Source organism: Palaemon carinicauda, chromosome 19 (assembly GCF_036898095.1).
Source record: "Palaemon carinicauda isolate YSFRI2023 chromosome 19, ASM3689809v2, whole genome shotgun sequence".
In the NCBI taxonomy this organism is placed as follows: domain Eukaryota; kingdom Metazoa; phylum Arthropoda; class Malacostraca; order Decapoda; family Palaemonidae; genus Palaemon; species Palaemon carinicauda.
Genome location: NC_090743.1, coordinates 61,014,255 through 61,034,386, shown reverse-complemented (window position 1 = coordinate 61,034,386; position 20,132 = coordinate 61,014,255).

Sequence of the window (20,132 nt, the reverse complement as noted above, 5' to 3'; positions counted from 1 at the left end):
GCCACCTTCTTTGCCTCAGTTACCTTGCTCTGTACTTCCAAATTTTTCTCTATATCTTTCATACTTCTCTACACTATTACTCTGCAGCCAGTCTTCAATTGGCCTCTTTTTCTCTTCCACTTTTACCTTCATTCCTTCATTCCACCATTCGCTACCCTTCCACATGCTGTCTCCAACAATCATCTCGCCACACCCATCACTTGCAATACCAACAAAATTTTCTTTTACTAACTTCCACTCTTCCTCTAAGTTACCAGTTTCTCTCACTTTCACTCTATCATATACCATTTTCAACGTTTCTTGATATTCACTTTTTACCTCAGATTTTATTAACTTTTCAACCCTCACTAACTCCCTGTTACATCCCCACTCTCTTCCCCCGCTCTTTTGCTACTGCTAATTTTCCTTCCACCAAAAAATGATCACACATACCGTTAGCCATACCCCTAAACACATGCACATCTTTCAATCTTCCAAACATTCTTCTAGTTATCAACACACAATCAATTAAAGCTCTTTCTACCACTCTTCCATTTGCCACTCTTACCCATGTATACTTATTTTCATCCTTTTTTTTTGAAAAAGCTAGAACTTATCACCATCTCTTGCTCAACACACATATCTACCAGTCTCTCACCACTCATTTTCACCTGGTACACCATACTTCCCAATGACACCTTCTACCTCTCCAGTGCCCACTCTAGTATTTAAGTCACCCATGACAACTACATATTCCTTCTACCCAGTCCTTCTACACACCTAGTTAATTCATTCCAGAACTCATTCTGCTCTTCCTCACTTTTCTCACAACCTGGCCCATACACACTAACAAAAGCCCAACGTGCCCTACCCAACAGAACTCTTACCCACAATAACCTAGATATCTCCTTCCGTTCCACTGTTTTATCTGTCATCCATTCACTAAGCAATAAAGCCACACCCTCTCTTGCTCTTCCTCTTTCAATCCCAGACACTCTACCAGTCACTTCAGCAAATATCACTTCACTCTTCCCTTTTATCTTTGTCTCACACAAAGCTAATATATCCATCCTTCTATTCCTAAATATACTTCCAATCTCCTATCTTTTACTCTATAGTACTACATCCACGCACATTCAGACACCCCAAAACTATAGTGCGGGGAGTATGATACATGCAGCTACTAATCTTTCAAAAAGACTGTTCATAGGAATCTGGAGAAATGGAGCAAGATGGTTTGGAGAAAATTCCAAGAAAGGATTACCCTCTAAACCCCCCCCCCCCTCCACCCCATCGTTAGGTGGATTACTAGCAGGAACTCTAAGACACTTTAAGAGTCATAATGTGAGGTAATTACAAAAGGACGGCAATTCGCGTCGCCAGTCGGTCTGCCTGTCTAAATCTTCTCGTCACTTCCTGCCTAACGAATTGAAGTGTGTGAGAGTTCGTTAGTTGTCTGTGTTCTATTTATTGTGTTTTTTTTTTTTTTGAGTTTCTTATGTTGGGTTTTCCACATTTGCTTTCTTTATTTATTGCATGGCTAGTTACCCCTCTAAGAGGCACCACCAGAAAATTCATGCCTTGAAGAGTTGGGTTGTTCAGCCCACGCCCTCTTTATTGAATCACTAGCCAAGTACTGAACCACAAAGCCGCAGCCTCTAGGCTTACCTAGGAACCATTTCCTGGAAGACCCTATGTGCCTATGTTGTGCTATGTGTTGATGCAGGTACCTGGTAGTAAGATGACTGTGGGAGGTCCTGTCCAGAATAAAGAAGGTAAGGGATCTTAAGCATCCTAATCTCAAAACAACTTTTGAAGTTGCTTCTAAAGGGAAAAGCCTTAGTGTCATATGAACTATGAAATTCATGTCAACATACGAAACATAAAAACATTCGCTGAAAGTTTGAACTTTTGAATTTCCACAAGCTAATCACTGCTGGAATAAAACTTTTAGACTGTAATGTTCAGCCTTATGATAGATGTTCTGTAGAGTCGTTTCCTATAAGGGCAAGACAAAATTCCTTCTGTTCATGACTTATTTAAAATAGTAGTGTGTGCGACCGTCAACCCTTCCAATTCCACTTCCTAACTATAACCCACTGGCTCGGCAATATGTGGAAGATTTTGGTTTCGTAGTGTACCTCTCGGCATACCTCCTATCACCAGGGTATGACTACTCCCCTTCCTCCCTGTCACTCAGCGTGACAGGAAAGAAATATGTTTATATATACAACCAGACAATTGATCTTTATTATATAGGGCAGGGTGATCATATTTATTATTTTCGGAAACAATGAAAATGTGTGTGACTGTCAATTTTTTGCCCTGACCTTATTTGTTTACCCTAGGAACTGTCTACAATATGTCTGTCTATGCTATTCCCCAGCCCCCCCCCCCCCTTTCCCCTCCCCCTTCTATGAGCTGCTAGCCCCTACCTTCCTTAGTTCTCTCAGCAGGTAACTCAATAACGTCCATTGTTACGTCTTCCCGTTTCCTATTATTAACAAGAAGAATTGTCGTCGTCCGTGAGTCACTCGTAAGTCATCATCATCATCTCCTACGCCTATTGACGCAAAGGGCCTCGGTTAGATTTCTCCATTCGTCATCTACTTCACGCTTCATAGTCTTAAACCATGTAGGCCTGGGTCTTCCAACTCTTCTAGTGCCTTGTGGAACCTAGCTGAACGTTTGGTGAACTAATCTCTCTTGGGGAGTGCGAAGAGCATGCCCAAACCATCTCCGTCTATCCCTCATGATGATCTCATCCACATATGATACTCGAGTAGGCTAATCTCTCTTATAGTTTTATTTCTAATCCTGTCCTGCCATTTAACTTCTAAATATCCTTCTGAGGGGTTTGTTCCCAAATCTACGAAATCTCAGGCAATTTGATTTCCAAATTTTACTTAACCTAGCCAGAATCTGATATGCTTTTTTCACTCTTTCACTAAACTAATTCTTGAGACTGTATTGGAGATCATATTTTCCTAAATACTTTAATGATTCTACTTCCTTAATCCTTTCTCCCTCCAATGATATTTCATCTTCCATTGCATATTCCGTGCGCAACATATTATTTATCCTGATTCAATCCGCCTGTGCTATTTCATGCATACTGGTAAGCAAGCTTTGCAAATCCTGTGGTGTTCTGCTCACAAGGACATCAGCAGCATACTCTACCTGTACTAATTTCCTATTACCAATCCAGTCCAATCCTTCTCCACCATCTTCGACTGTCCTACGCATTACAAAATCCATTAATAGGACTCCATTAACATGAACTTTGCACTTGCTATGCTCATGTACTGACTTAATCCAATTCACATATTCAAGAAAACTTTCATTATATCGCAGGACTCTCCATAAAATTGGCCGGTGCATACTATCAAAGGCTTTTTCATGGTCCATAAATGCCATCAAAAGTGGATTTCTATATTCTACGCATTGTTGTACATGTCTCAAAATGAAAATTTGGTCAATACAACTTCTACCTTTCGAAATCCTGCTTGTTTATCTCTTTAGAATAAGCACGCTATATATTTTCATAACTGATGTAAGTTTTATGCCTCTGTAATTCTTGCAATCAGTCATGTCTCCTTTTTTCCACCAACACTCCTAACTCCCATTCATCAGGTTTTGCCTTTTCATTCCACATTCTACAAAATCATCTTTTAAGTATTCTGGGGTCTTCATTTTCTGCCAGTATTATCTCGGCAGTTATTCCATTGTACCCAGGGGCTTTCCACCTCTTATTTTTGTAATGATAGTGAGGTTTTTAATGACAAGTAGAAGTTGGATCTGATTTTAAATGGTAACCCCTTGATATATTGAGAATCTCTCTCTCTCTCTCTCTCTCTCTCTCTCTCTCTCTCTCTCTCTCTCTCTCTCTCTCTCTCTCTCTCTCTCTCTCTATGAGCATTATTGGAATTCTTGCGTAGGTATCACTGCGGGACATTTGAGTTTCTATTATATATTCAAACTAATATTTAATTCGAAAAACTTTATGCTTATAAAAATTTGCGTTTAGGGCAATTTTAACTTCATTTGGTTATTTTCTTTTTTTTTTAATATGAACTTTCCAGAGGATCGTTGTTTTTTATATTACCTCCTCCTCTCTCTCTCTCTCTCTCTCTCTCTCTCTCTCTCTCTCTCTCTCTCTCTCTCTCTCTCTCTCTCTCTCCAGTAGTCACAACGTAGCATAATTTAATTACAGAATATTTTTGGCCGTTCTAATCACACCTATTCAATTATGATTAATTTTGTTGACTGATGTTATTATCACTGATTTTAGTATTATGATACTAGTATCAGTTTTAGTTACACGTGATGGTTAACTCATATTTGATATTAGTATTAAATTGGCATTGCCATGGTTATAAATGTTCTGCTGCCTCACAATACGAAAATGTAAACATTCTAATCTTTTAAAAGGATGTTATTTACCGTCTTTGCTTCTGAAATGCGTAAGCATTTATCAAATTTATTATTCTTGGTTAATAACACCTCATAACTTCAGTATGCAGGCATGTCAGCATTAAAGAGGTTTTTCTCTTGAGGCACCTTATTATATTATTATTATTATTACTAGCTAAGCTACAACCCTAGTTGGAAAAGCAAGATGCTATCAGCCTAAGGGCTCCAACGTGGTAAAATAGCCCAGTGAGGAAGGGAAATAAGGAAATAAATAAAAAATATGAGAAGTAATGAAAAATTAAAATATTTTATAAACATTAACAACATTAAAACAGATTTTTTTTTATTTATAAACTATAAACAGACTCATGTCAGCCTGTTCAACAAAAACATTTGCTGTAAGTTTGAACTTTTGTAGTTCCACCGACTTAACTACCCTATTAGGAAGATCATTCCACAACTTGGTCACAACTGGAATAAAACTTATAGAATACTGTGTAGTATATTGAGCCTCATGATGGAGAAGGCCTGAATATTAAAATTAACTGGATGCCTAATATTACGAACAGGATGGAACTGTCCAGGAATATCTGAATGTGAAGGATAGTCAGACTTATGAAAAATCTCATGCAACACCCATAACGAACTAATTGAACGACGTTGCCAAAGATTGGTATCTAGATCAGGAATAAGAAATTTAATAGACCGTAAATTACTTTCCAACAAATTAAGATGAGAATCAGCTGCTCAAGACCAGACAGGAGAAAGAATAATGCTCGAAACAAGGTAGAATGAAAGAATTGAAATACTTCTTCAGAATAGATTGATCACCGAAAATCTTGAAAGACTTTCTCAATAAGCCAATTTTTTTGTTCATTCGAAGAAGACTTGGGCGTAATGTCTTTCTCAAAAGTAAATTTGTTGTTGAGAATCACACCTAGAATTATTAGACATACAGAATTTAGGAAACATTATCAATAGTGAGATTCAGAGGTTGAGGAGCCACTGTCTTAGACTTACATACAATCATACTTTGAGTATTGTTAGGATTCAACCTTATGGCTCATAATTTGCACCATGCACTAATTTTTAGCTAGATTCTATTAAGGGATTCAGCAACCCCAGATCTACATTCAGGAGATAAAATTGATGCAAAGAGAATAGCATCATCTGCATATGCAACAAGCTTATTCTCTAGGCCAAACCACGTGTCATGTGTATATATTATGGAAAGTAATTGGTCAAGAACACTATCCTGAGGAATATCAGATATAACATCCCTATACTCAATATGGTGCCCATAAATAACAACTCTGCGATCTACTACTAAAAGCTCTTCTTGCTAACTTGCACAAAATAACATAACTTTGGAGCTAAGAAATCTGCAGTCTTTATAAAAAAAAAGGAAAAAAGGAAAAATACTATTTGGGTCTACACCCTTTTAAGCATCAAGGTCCATCAAGAGAACTTTAATTTCACGAGATAGAAAATCTAAACTAGTTAGTTTAGTCTTAGGAAAGCAGGAATGAGAAAGATAAAGTTTCTCATTACTCGGCTTACCGTCAAACGCATCATTCAAAACGGTTGCCTTTTCTTTTGGCAATGAGTGACGGAGCCATCTGGTTTAAGTACAGGAGGAACCATTGCATCTACACCAAAGAGTGCAGATTTGAGGGTAGTCCACTCCTTTGGTTATTGGGTTGTAACAGAATGGGTTTCTTTATGGTTAAATTGTATTCGTTTTCAGTTGAAGTATAAATATTCTGAGCAAAAATTCCAAGCTGAGGAGAGTTGTTCCAAGTCAAATCTGACGTTACCCTTCCAAAGATGATATCCCTCTTGTTTCTCGAAAAAACCACGTCTTTAATCAACATTGAACCATGGTTTGTCTTTCACTTGGCACCTCAGTACACGAGAAGGGATATAGCCTACCTATCAATGGTGGTGACTAGATTTTCATTAAAAGAAACGACAGGATCAACACTACTATACAATTATGACCAATTACAGCTCAAAAGGTCACTCAAAATGCCATTCCAGGTATTTCATTTAAATCTTTCATGAGTAAGGAAATTAAACCATGATCAGAGGACCCAACTGGAGAACAAACCTTACTTGTTATAACGCCATGGTGTTCGGTGTAAACAAGGTCCAATCAATTACCAGACCTGTGAGTAGCTTCACTTATGATTTGCTCACAGCCTTATTCAGAGGCAAAGTCTAAAGCTCTTAAGCCATGGCCATCAGTAGGAGAAACAGAATTTAACCACTCCCTATGTTGAGCATTGAAATCACCAACAAAGACTAAAGAGGCCTTACTATCTTGGACCATAGCTGTAATAGTAAGAAGGCAATCGAAGATAAATTCATCGATGTCTGGATTCCGGTAGATCGAACTCAAATAGAAGTTGTTATGCCTGCCACAAATTTTTATTACCTAAATCTCATGACATCCACATTCATAACAGTGAGAAGCAGAGTACTCAGTCCTAATATACACCCTGGATTTATGAATGGCATCCCATTTCAAAATTATTGGCTTCTTAAAACCAGTTATAAGGAGCTCAGATGAGTGTCTCATATTAGAACCCAAGGTTTCTGAGCAAAAAAGAATATACTGTCTGGACGCAACTGTAAGGTCTTGAATATTTGCATGAAGACCACGAATATTGCAATACAGTAGACGACATTGACGAAATCTAGGACGTACTGATCCCGGATTTTGCTCAATGTCTCCAGACAGTATAAGAATTAATGGTAATAAAAAGGATGCAGCATAATTAAAAACTAAATTAACAAGAATGATTAAAAAAAACAGTGTGTACAGAAATATAGATAAAGTGATTGATCAACATGGAGGAGCTGATACACCATGAAGGCTAAATACTCTCCAGGATAGCCACTATAAATGAAGGGAGGACAGTAATAACGGTTTTGAAATGAAAAAGATAAGGTAAAGACAACCTCTTGATAAACCACCAGGCATCCATGGCCCTACAATTAAGCCTAACCAACACACCATTTCAGAAAAACAAGATGAAGAGAAAAAAAATAAGATAGAGTAGTATGGCCGTGTGTACCCTCAAGCAAGGGAACTAACCCAAGACAAGAAGATAATGGTACGGAGGCTATGACACTACCCAAGACTAGAGAACAATGGTTTGATTTTGGAGTGTCCTCCTAGAAGAGCTGCTAAAGAGTCTCTTCTACCCTTACGGAGAGAAAAGTAGCCACTGAACAATTATAGTGCGGTAGTTAATCTCCACTGTGAAGATGAAATGTTTGATAACCTTAGTATTGTCAAGTGTATGAGGACACAGGAGAAAGTGTAATGAATAGGCCAGACCATTCTGTGTATGCGTAGGCAAAGAAAAATTAAGCCGTAACCAGAAAGTGGGGTCCAATATAGTACTGTCAGGCCAGTCAAAGGACCCAATAACTCTCTATTGGTAGTATCCGAACGGGTGACTGGTGCCCTGTCCAACCTATTACCTATAAACTTTCCTTTCACAGCATTGAAACATTGGAAGTTCTTAACAGAAATATAAACATTTAACGAGTTTGCTGTTCAATTATAGAAACATTTCGTAACTTACCTACACAGCATTGAAACATTAATAGTGTGTCTATTTAGGATCGTAATTTTTGTTTTTGAACTGAAAGAAACATTTTGTTCACAGTGATAAAGAGAAGTGGTCTTCAGAGGAAGTCAGGGAGAATTTTTAGAATTATTAAACAATCGAAATTAGTCACGAGGTCTTTCGGCTTCCGGGAAAGTTGGGAAAGATCTCGATCAATCATTTTTGCCAAGATAGTTAAATGACTTTTGCTTCTCAACGCGGTTTGCTGTTTATATACTATATACTGTATACTGTATATATACAACAACAACAAATACAGCCGATTTTAGTCTACTGTAGGACAACCGCCTCAGACATGTCTTTATTCATGTTTTGGGTTTGGACAGTTCATCACCTGTGTGTGTGGGATATATATATATATATATATATATATATATATATATATATATATATATATATATATATATATATATATATATATATATATATATATATATACTGTATATATAATGGTAATATTATTCACTTTGTGTACAATGTTATTTCATATTGTGTTTTCCTTAATGTAATAGAAATGCTAATCAGGGCCTAATTAGATTTTTCGTTTCACATTCATTTTATTTGCAAGCTATTATTATCCCTATAATTATTTATTACTATTATTGTCTATTTTTATAATGAATTTCACATCTTTGTGTAATCATAATTGAATCTCACCTTTCGCTCTTCTCTATTTCACCACTATCCATAATTATGTATATCGTTATTAGTGTCATCATTCCATTTATTATACTCGAATGCAAATCTCTAATTGAATTAATTTCTGTTTTCTCTTTCATTCTGAGTCGTTCCCTATCAGGAATCTTATAGAATGTCCCTCACGGTAATAAATCTGAAGAGTAAAAGACCACACATATCCTGTGAATGGCGACAGGAAGCAAGGGATATTAGGTCTTATTGCCGGAGGCTGTAGAGGCCAAGAGAGACAGGTGCATGGCCGGATGTGCCTGATGGAGATGCTTGCCGGAGGGAGGTTGTCCTCGGGAGGGGAGGGTTTTAACCCTGATGTGAGGGACCTGTCCTGGAGGAGAGAGAGAGAGAGAGAGAGAGAGAGAGAGAGAGAGAGAGAGAGGAAGGAAACTGAAGGCTGAGGTAAGGGGTAGATTAAATGTCTTGAAGAGGGGGGAGAAGTTGAGGGTATGTGATAAAGGGGTGGGGGATAGTCTGGGCATTGGTAGGGTAAGAGATATAGGTTGTAATCATAGCTATATTTAGTTTTGTTTAATTTTCCAAAATACTTGTTATTCATATAATTGTTTCAGGATTGTACGTTGGTCAAAGGATTGTAAAATTCGGAAGAGTTTCGCTCGATTTGTCGTTGTGGCGACGAGCAGGCTGTGGATGTTTAGTGTTCGTCCTTTATTTATTACTTGAATGCCACAGTTACTTGGCTTCTACTTTAGGTAGATACCCGCTACTCATTGCTAGAAAATATTTATAATGTAATTCCTGTCTGAAATCATCTCAATTATATTTAAGTAAATTCCCATCCCTATATTTGTGTGGAATCAAATCACATTTTACCCTTTGGATTCGATAAGTTTATGGATTTTCAAATATCTGATTCACAATCCTTTACTCTAACGGGCCGTTTGATTCCTGATTCCATGAAGGAAATGAAATAGTATTTGATTTACTTGAATAACGGCTTATTTTGGGTCAAGATATTTTATTTTCTCATTTAATGATTATTCATACAAGTATACTGTGTTTATCATCAATAGCATTCTATTTGTGTCCTCTCTTCTCTACATATTCTTATATGTTCTTTTTCTTTCTGTTATGTTCTTGATATTTTTGTTCAAGTGAGGTTACAGGTTTTGACATTATTTAGGATCAGGTGTTTATTTGAGTAATTATCTTCTTCTAGTACTTAGTTTTGGCCATTAGTTCATTTATGTCTTACCGTCAACAATTGGCAGTTGAGATTCAAGAAAAGGCACTAGGGTAGCACCCTTATCCCCGGTGGTTTATTAGGAACTGGACAGCTTGATAGTTCTGGTGCCACCCCTCTTCAAAAACGGGATGAAATAAGCTCATGTTGAAACATTAATTAATAGTAAATATAATTGATGTAATCTAATTTGGTCTTTACATGGTTACTCTCTCTCTCTCTCTCTCTCTCTCTCTCTCTCTCTCTCTCTCTCTCTCTCTCTCTCTCTCTCTCTCCTCTCTCAAAATAAATCGTCGCTTGCAAGTATGATATCTGGACTTGCCATTTTATGACTAAATTCTGAAAATTGGTTTTCCCGGATGCAAACTCGGCGTAGATGGGTTTCCAAATCCTTTCGTATGGTCGCTCAAAATGGGTTTCGTCACCAGACCACAAGAAATGGGTTCCTCTTCCATTTGGGAACCCTTCGACAGTGGTGTCCCGCAAATATTGAACAATAGACATCGCTACGTATCATTCTCAAAAGTGTTTCTTTACTTCCGGCAACTAATAAACGGGGTTACAACCCCCGGAATTGGGTTCTTGAGTTTCCAGCATTAACATTATCTTAGGGAAGAGGGTCCCCTGCCAAAAATGGGTCTACCGCCATAAACCCCAACCTTGAAAATTCTTTTTAAAAGGTTTCTGCAAGGAATTGGATAACCCGTTCTTGACATTCTTAGAAAATAGGTTTCAGTTGGACCTGGGAACCCAACCTTTGACACTCAGAAAATGGATTCTACCATCTGATGCTGGTTCCTCTTCTTTGGGTCTCCTAAAGATTGGTTCCGGTTGTAATTGTGGCGTGTCACCTACCCCTCCTCTCTCTCTCTCTCTCTCTCTCTCTCTCTCTCTTGGTTGAGGTCATGTAGATATGCGTATGGGGTTAAGGCAACACTTATTCGATGTATATTGATATAATAATAAAATTGGGAGCCAATCAGCTGTTCATGATAGAATGCCTGGTCCTTTTGACTAGGCGGGGAAAGGGGGGTTTTTGTTGATGTGGTCAATGCTACCGATGAGGATTAAGATGTTTGTCGTATAGTGTCAATGTCAAATGAGAGAGAGAGAGAGAGAGAGAGAGAGAGAGAGAACACGAATAATGTAAAATTTGAAGATAATCATCTCTCCTATAGGATAAAGAGAGCAAGTCTCTGGCTATATAAGTCTGGGTATATATATATATATATATATATGTGCGTGTGTGTGTATTCGGTCACGCTTTCAGCTTTTCCAGTCCCGCATGTGTGAGTAGAAGGAGTAGTATACCCTGGTGAGTACATATCCATCATCTAAATATTTAGCCACCATTTTTGACGGGTCACGTACACTAGTTGAAAATAAAAGCAAAGACTTAATAAACACTATTACAGTTCTCTCTGGGCTTCTCTCCCCCCTTCCTAGACTCTCCCATCCCTCTCCCGTTACCCTATCGGTTAAATTGGATCCCCCGGAATCCCTCACTTAGGGAAGACAAAAAAAAAAAAGGGGGGGGGGGAGGTGAGAAGGTGAGTAACCGCAGCATCCTCTTCCTCATCCATCCGGGGATTGCTTGCGCTTTTTCTTGCTCCCCCTCCCCACATTCCTCTTCCTCTTGCTTTCCCTCCTTGTTCCCCCCTTCCCTATCCCTTAAAAGGGAGGGGGAGTATAGGGGCTAGGTCAGGGGGAGGAATGATTACTGGTGATTCGAAGCGTGAGTTTCGGATTTGCAAATATTGCTTCCACTTCCAGAATTCCTGCCTTCCAAATCGACGGCTCATTTGCCCGGGGAGAACCTTTGATGATGCTGTCAGAATTGACTTATGTCTCTCTCTCTCTCTCTCTCTCTCTCTCTCTCTCTCTCTCTCATTTTTACTACATCCTATTCTATCTATGTTTATTTAGAACCATACTGTTCAATTTTGTCTCTCGCATGCATATATATATATATATATATATTTAAAATAAAATTTTTCCCTACCGCCTAGTCCCTCTTTATGTTTATTCAGAAGTATACTGTTTATTTCTCTCTCTCTCTCTCTCTCTCTCTCTCTCTCTCTCTCTCTGGATTTTTTTACCACAATCTAGTCTCTTATGTTTGTTTAAAAGTATACTATTTATAGCATGATTGATTTAAGACGTCAATGGATTATATATTATTTACTATCTATTTCAAGGCCCACAACACCCTCTTTTTTTAATATAACTAATGAACTAGGCTTCTGATTAATATGAAACCGGAACCACCACTGTTTGAGACACCGACCTAATAAAAAAAATGGATTCAAGCATCTACTCCGCATTATATTATTACTTTATATAGAGAAATGTGATCTCAATTTTGTGGGCACCGCGAGAACGGAAATTAATACCTGGCAACTAGGCTCAGAATGACGTGTGTCGACCATAACATTGAACCCATTTCTGTATGGTTATTAAATAAAATAAAAGTTGTAGTGAATTGTACTGCTCTTTGATGGAGTCTTAAGGTACTGATTAGTAATTATAATTGAATAAACTCATTTTTCGCCTCACTTGTGTTTATTATTTAATTAATAGGTATTTCTTACGAAAAGAAGACAAAAAATGAAAATCTCGGATGGCAGGCAGAAAGGTGATCGTGGTAAGGAAGGTACACGTTTGTTAGATACGGGCGTTGACAGGGGCTCCTGCTGATACCTTGCTTACTGCCTACTATTGACATATATCATGTCTAGAATGCTTCACATTTACCCTTAAGGTTGTCGTAATGCTTTTGTGTTGCGACTCTTAACATACTGCAAGAGCGAACAAGACAGCAATAAACTGAAGATTGGATTGCATAGGTTGGCATTATGTTGTCATGTTTAATGGCGTACCATCATGGACATGTATAGTTGATTTTTATGCATTATCAGATTCTCTCTCTCTCTCTCTCTCTCTCTCTCTCTCTCTCTCTCTCATATATATATATATATATATACTGTATATATATATATATATATATATATATTTATTTATTTATTTATATATATGTATTATATATATTATATATATAAATAATATATTCTACTTAAGTCTTGTAACTTATTCATTAAAATGTTAGTTGCTATATTAATATCTATGTACAATACACTTATTGTTAATAAGATATTACTATCCTTTCACCTCCATCCAATCCTCAGCCATATTAAATATTTATAATGACCATATTATGTGCTCACCCTCAACAATCATTTCATAACTTTTAACCCACTAATGATTGCATACCGTATTGTAAAATAAAAACACCTTATCTCAATCAATGGTATATATATATATATATATATATAAAATTTCTTGTACTGGTATAATTCTAACCATACAGAAAGGGGGGGCGTAGTAAGTGTAAACGTCACGGGGCCCAACGTCGCGGTTGACACGTCATTCTGCGCCTTGTTGCCAGGTCTTAATTTCCGTTCCCACCATGGCTACAAAATTGAGATCACATTTCTCGATATAAAGTAAGACAATAATGCGGAGTAGATGCTTGAATCCATTTGTCTTAATTAGGTCGGTTTCTCAAACGCTGGTGGTTTCGTTTTCACATTAATCAGAAGCCTAGTTCATTAGTCATAATAAAAAGGAGAGTGCTAGGGCCCTTGACATAAATAGTAAAGTTCTGTGTTATATGAAAAATAGGATTATTATCGCTAAAAGTATACATTCCATTATTATATTTATTGTGTATTTTCATAAATTTTACTTTCATGTTTGTTACCACGTGTACTTGTTTACATGAATAATTACTTATAATTCTCACATTGATTTCCCCATTTGTATGTAAGATCGTACAAGATTGACACATGTTAGAAGCTAAGGAATTCTTTTCTGTCTTCTTGTTTTCCATAAATCCAGCTCATATCGCTTTCCGTCCAGTGGATTTTTGGAGAGTGACACCACGCAATCGTGGAATCATGAGTACTTCATTTTTATTGTATATAACGGGGCCCATAATTGCTCCCCGTTTCGCCTTTTATTATCTTAATACCTCCTCTGTAATTACCTCTATTTCGTGTTGCTATTACAAGGCACAACATCCACTCCGTTAAGACAATTCTCACCTGTTCTTGCATAAATGAACTTTTTTCTCTCGATTCTGTTTTCCAGAGATCTGTGTATACCTCACGCGACATTTCAACCCCGAAGGGTTCTTTATAGCGAGGTTCTTTGACGATATATGAAAAAGAAAATCCCGTTATTTCTCTTAATTATGCAGTTGCTATGCCAAGTAATTTCATTGGTTGTTGCTATTTATACTTTGGTACATAGCCTAACCGGTACATAAAGTTATAGTTATTAGAATGCCAGGATTGTTATGACAATTATAAGCTACATGAGGTATAAACGTCATTTGTATTATGATATTAAGAAGACTATATTTTTGCAACCTGGATTGGTAGTTTAAAATTTTGGTGGCTTATACCAGCATGAACGTCTGTCCATGGATTTCTAGCTTTTTTATGGTGGCTTATGCCTGCACAGTCTTATGTCCCGGATTGCTAGCTTTTTTTTGGTGGCTTATGCCAGCACAGTCTTATGTCCCGGATTGCTAGCTGTTTTATGGTGGCTTATGCCAGCACAGTCTTATGTCCATGGATTGCTAGTTTTTTTATGGTAGCTTATGCCAGCACGGTCCTATATCTATATATTGGTAGCTGTTTTATGGTGGCTTATGCCAGCACGGTCCTATGTCCATAAAATGGTGAAGAGTATGGAAGACCTGGTGCGAATCTCTAGATTCCGCATTTTTTCCCATTCCTTCCTAGACTCTGTAACGGGTGAGTTAAAACTCTTTACTTGAAGATTTAAGTAACAAATAACAATAGTAGTAGCAAGAAGTGTCGGGGCTATTAAATCCCGTGATGCATTAGTCAGTCATACACATAATGGAGATGGGCATGCTGCTCGCAACCTCATCCTTAAAGGAATATTCTTGAATGCTTCACGCTTTTAACCCATTCTGTGCTTTGACCTTTCATGATGTGTGTGTGTCTCATTAACCTGTTGCCATCATTACACTCTTTAATACCGAGTGAATCGATAATGGCTTAGTCAGGCATCGTGTGTAAATAGGAACTTTTAGTCGGGTTGAGTCCAAAGATATTTCCCATTTCGTCGGTGGTAATCTTAGCGCTTGTTTATATTTTATTATTTTCCCGCGTCGTAACGATCGTTTTTATTTTAGACGTGTTAGGCGTACTATAAGTCAGTTCTAATTTCACTTTATAGCAAATGGAATTTGTTTTACGTGGTTATAGAAAAATATTTTTAACAAGTTTTTACTTTATAAAGCACTTTTAACAAAGTATTAGTTTTGCATTGTCGAATCTCTCTCTTTCTCTCTCTCTCTCTCTCTCTCTCTCTCTCTCTCTCTCTCAAGTCGTTTTGTGTTTTTTAAGCAGTAGTAGAGATATTTTTAACGAAGTATTATTTTTGCATCGTCGAATCTCTCTCTCTCTCTCTCTCTCTCTCAAATAGTTTTGTGTTTTTAAGCAGTAGTAGAGATATTTTTGACGAAGCATTTTTGCTTCGTCGAAGCTCTCTCTCTCTCTCTCTCTCTCTCTCTCTCTCCTCTCTCTCTCTCTCAGTATAGATCCTAGACTGACAGCACACTGCATTAGTAATTCTGGAATGGAATTTTTCCTTTATCGTCCATTGGTATCTGGAACCCCGAGGACCTTAACTACCTGCCCCGTCTGATATGATCTCTGTAAACGCATTTCAGTGGGAGGTTGTGGGGGGGGGGGGCCTTTTATTGGTGTGTGGGTGGCTGTTTAGGGGCCGTTTTGTAGGTCTTATTTTAGGAATTGTTTTGTGTTGTTCACGTGCATCGAAAGGGCCACCTTTTTATTTTGTAAGGTGTGATTCAAGAGGGATTTTCTTTTTTAGATGTTTCTTTCCTGTTTATACACAAACACATCTGTCTATCTATCTATCTATCTATTTATCTATCTATCTATCTATCTATATATATATATTTATATATATATATATATATGGGTGTGTTTGTGTATATTTTATTCAAATATAATGCCAGAAATACCTCCGAATATTAAATTCATTCAACCATGGTAAAAACTCATAACCGAATAGAAATTACTTATGATAAATAGACAGATTTCTTATGTATCAAGATCCAAAGACAAGTTCGAATCTTGACTAGGGAAGATGTCTTAGTCCTTATCATTTTTAGTCTTATTATTTAGAAACCCATTCTTGCGTAGAAACGCAAGAATGGGTTTCATCGACACGAGTTTGGGCAATGTATATATATATATATATATATTTATATATATATGTATATATATATATATTTATATATATATATACATACATACATACATACATACACACACGCACACATATATATATATATATATATATAGGTAGTAGGTTAGCCAGGGCACCAGCCACCCGTTGAGATACTTCTGATAGAGAGTTATGAGGTCCTTTGACTGGCCAGAAAGTAATATTGGCCTATTCTTTACACATTCTCCTCTGTCCTCATTCACCTGACAACACTGAGATTACCAAACAATTCTTATTCGCCCAAGAGGTTACTGCACTATAATTGTTCAGTGGCCAATTTCCTCTTGGTAAGGATAGCAGAGATTCTTTAGCTATGGTAAGCAGCTCTTGCAGGAGAAGGACACTCCATTGTTCTCTAGGTTTGCTGAAGGTAATCATCTGTTCCCTAGTTTGCAATATGGTTTTCATAAAGGCCTTGGAGCATGTGATGACCATATTACAATCTCCAATGCTGTACAGAAATCCCTTGATTGTTTTCAGGAAGTTCAAATGATTAGCCTTGATTTTAGTCGTTCCTTTGACCGTGTTAATCAGGAGGCCCTTGTTTTCAAACTCAAACTGTTGGGAGTGATTGGGTCGTTTCTGAGCATTATTATTGAATTTTCAAGTAATAGATCCCAGAGAGTTATTGTTGATGGTCACCATAGTGATTATAGGAATGTGATATCTGGTGTTCCAGAGGGTAGTGTTCTTGGCCCATTACTTTTCATCTTATATAAACATGACGTGGTTTGGCCTAGAAAACAAGCTTGTTGCATATGCAGATGATGCTACTCTCCTTGCATCAATTCCATCTCCTGAATGTAGATCTGGGTTGCTGAATCCCTTAATAGAGATCTAGCTAAAATTAGTGCTTGGTGCAAATTATGGGGTATGAAGTTGAGTCCTAACAAAACTCAAAGTATGATAGTATGTAGGTCAAAGACAGTGGCTCCTCAACATCCGGATCTCAGCATTGTTAATGTTTCTTTAACTTTTCTTGACTCCTTTAATATTTTTGGGTTTATTCTCGACAACAAGGTCTGTGTCTTCTTCAATTGGCTTATTGAGAAAGTCTTTTAAGATTCTCGGTGATCAATCTTGCTTGAGGGTACACTCTAGCACACACTTATCTTATTTCTCTTCCTCTGTTTTGTTAGAGTTTTTACATTTTATATAGGAGATATTAATTTTAATGCTACTCTTCTTAAAATGTTTTATTTTCCTTTTTTCCTTTCCTCACTGGGCTATTTTCCCTGTTGGAGCCCCTGGGCTTATAGCATCCTGCTTTTCCAACTAGGGTTGTCGCTTAGCAAGTAATAATAATAATAATAAAGTGTTTTAATTCTTTCTTTCTACCTTCTTTCGTGTATTGTTCTTCCTCCTGTCTGGGCTCCAGCTGCTGATTCTCACATTAATTTGTTGGACAGGAACTTACGGTCTATTAAATTTCTTATTCCTGATTTAATCTTTGGCACCGTCGTTCTATTAGTTCGTTGTGCATATTGCGTAAGATTTTATATAATTCTGACCATCCTTTACATTCAGATCTTCCCGGACAGTTCTATCCTGTTCGTAATACTAGGCTTGCAGTTAATTCTCATAGTCAGGCCTTCTCCATCATGAGGCTCAATACTACACAGTATTTATTCCAGTTGTGACCAAGTTGTGGAGTGATCTTCCTAATCGGGTAGTTGAATCAGTAGAACTTCAAGAGTTCATAGTTGCAGCAAGTGATTTTATGTTGAACAGGCTGACATAAGTCTTTTTATAGTTATATATGAATTATCTGTTTGAATGTTGTTGATATTTTGTTAAATATTTTATTTTAATTTTTCATTACTTCTAATATCGTTTATTTATTTCCGTATTTCCTTTTCTCACTGGGCTATTTTTCACTATTGGAGCCCTTGGGCTAATAGCATCTTGCTTTTCTTACTAGGGTTGTAGCTTAGCTAGTAATAATAATAATAATAATAATAATAATAATAATAATCTTGGGTAGTGCCATAACCTCTGTACCATGGTCTTCCACTGTCTTGGGTTAAAGCGCTCTTGCTTGATGGTACGCTCGGGCACAATTTTCTATCTTATTTCATTTCCTCTTGTTTTGTTTAAATGTTATGGTTTATACAGGAAATATGTTTTTTAATGTTGTCACTGTTTTTAAAATATTCTATTTTTCCTTGTTTCCTTTCCTCATTGGGCTATTTTCCCTGTTGGAGCCCCTTGGCTTATAACTTGCTTTTCCAATTAGGGCTGTAGCCTAGCAAGTAATATATATATATATATATATACATATATAATATATATATATATATATATATATATATATATATATATATATATGTATATACACATACACATATATATATACGCATACATACATATGTATATACAGTATATATATTAGTTTCTCGGTTATTGTGTATGGTGTGAGGGCTGTGGTTAACTCCGTTGAAATTTTGTTGATAGCGATGCGAAATACTGAAGACCCAGATTGAGATGCTAAGAAAAATGTTTTGTGTTACGGTGGGAAGAACCCCAACCTATGAAGGAAACGCCCCTCAAGGTCCTCACATGGAGGACAGGAAGTTGCATAGGTGAAGGATGGAAGGATATGTGTAATTGGAGTTTTTCACATATTCTTTTATTTTGCAGAGAATGTGTAGATGTGGTTGTGTGGCTTTGTTTTTGCTTCCCTTTTCTGACTTGTGAATATAAAGAAAGATGTTGAGACCTTAATTTTTATGTTTGTTTAATTTTTTTATTCTCTAAATCTTTTTCTGTGGCAGTTTTCTTTGTATGTGTAGAATATTTTACTCATTATATATGTCTATAAGGGTTTCATAATAAAAATATTGAGACAAGAATTTTTATTTGTTCAGTGTTTATTTTTGTGTTGTATAAATATTTTTATGTCATTTTCCTTTGTATATTTGGGACTCTTCACTTTTTATGTATTATTGCATGGAGGACTTCTACAGTAAAATATTTAGTAATGTTAATTCACCATAAGATTCTTCATATAATCTACATCAGAATGGTCATTGTGTGTTCTAGATTTGCCGGAAAGTCTTTGGTTTTTCTTTGCAAAAACAATAAGTATATCAATGTTAAGCCATTATTCTTGATTCATGGTAATGTTGAATTGTTTATGGATAATAATAACAATATTGAAAATATGATACGCCTAGATATATGAAAGGTGAAATAGATGAAATGAGATAGAGGAAAACCATTCATAAGTATAAAAATTAGAAGAGGAAATGATAAAAAAAATGAGAATAGATACGGAGTGAAGAATGTTTGGAAGATGTTATCATGAGAGACATCATTAAAAAAAAACAAAAGACAAGAGACTCAAATATGAAAAAAAAAAAACTCTCTCTCTCTCTCTCCTCTCTCTCTCTCTCTCTCTCTCTCTCTCTGGAATCCTTCCATTACAGACTATCAAAGGGAAGAGGCCTCTGTAGAACGGGCATAAGCTATTAAATGAAAGACATCTCTCTCTTCTCTCTCTCTCTCTCTCTCTCTCTCTCGGGATTCTTCCATTAAAGACTGACAAAAGGAGAGACTGTAGAACAGTCATAAGCTATTAAATGAAGGACATTTCTCTCTCTCTCTCTCTCTCTCTCTCTCCTCTCTCTCTCTCTCCTTGACTACTGGGAAAGATTGCAATTTTTAAAATTATACAGTCTAGAAAGGAGAAGAAAAATTTACATGATAATACAAACATGGAAACAAATCGAAGGAATTACTGAAAACATCATGGAGCTTAAAATATCAGAAAGAGTAAGCCGAGGTAGATTAATAGTGCCCAAAACTATACCAGGAAAACTAAGGAAGGCGCACAGGACATTAATCCACTACGC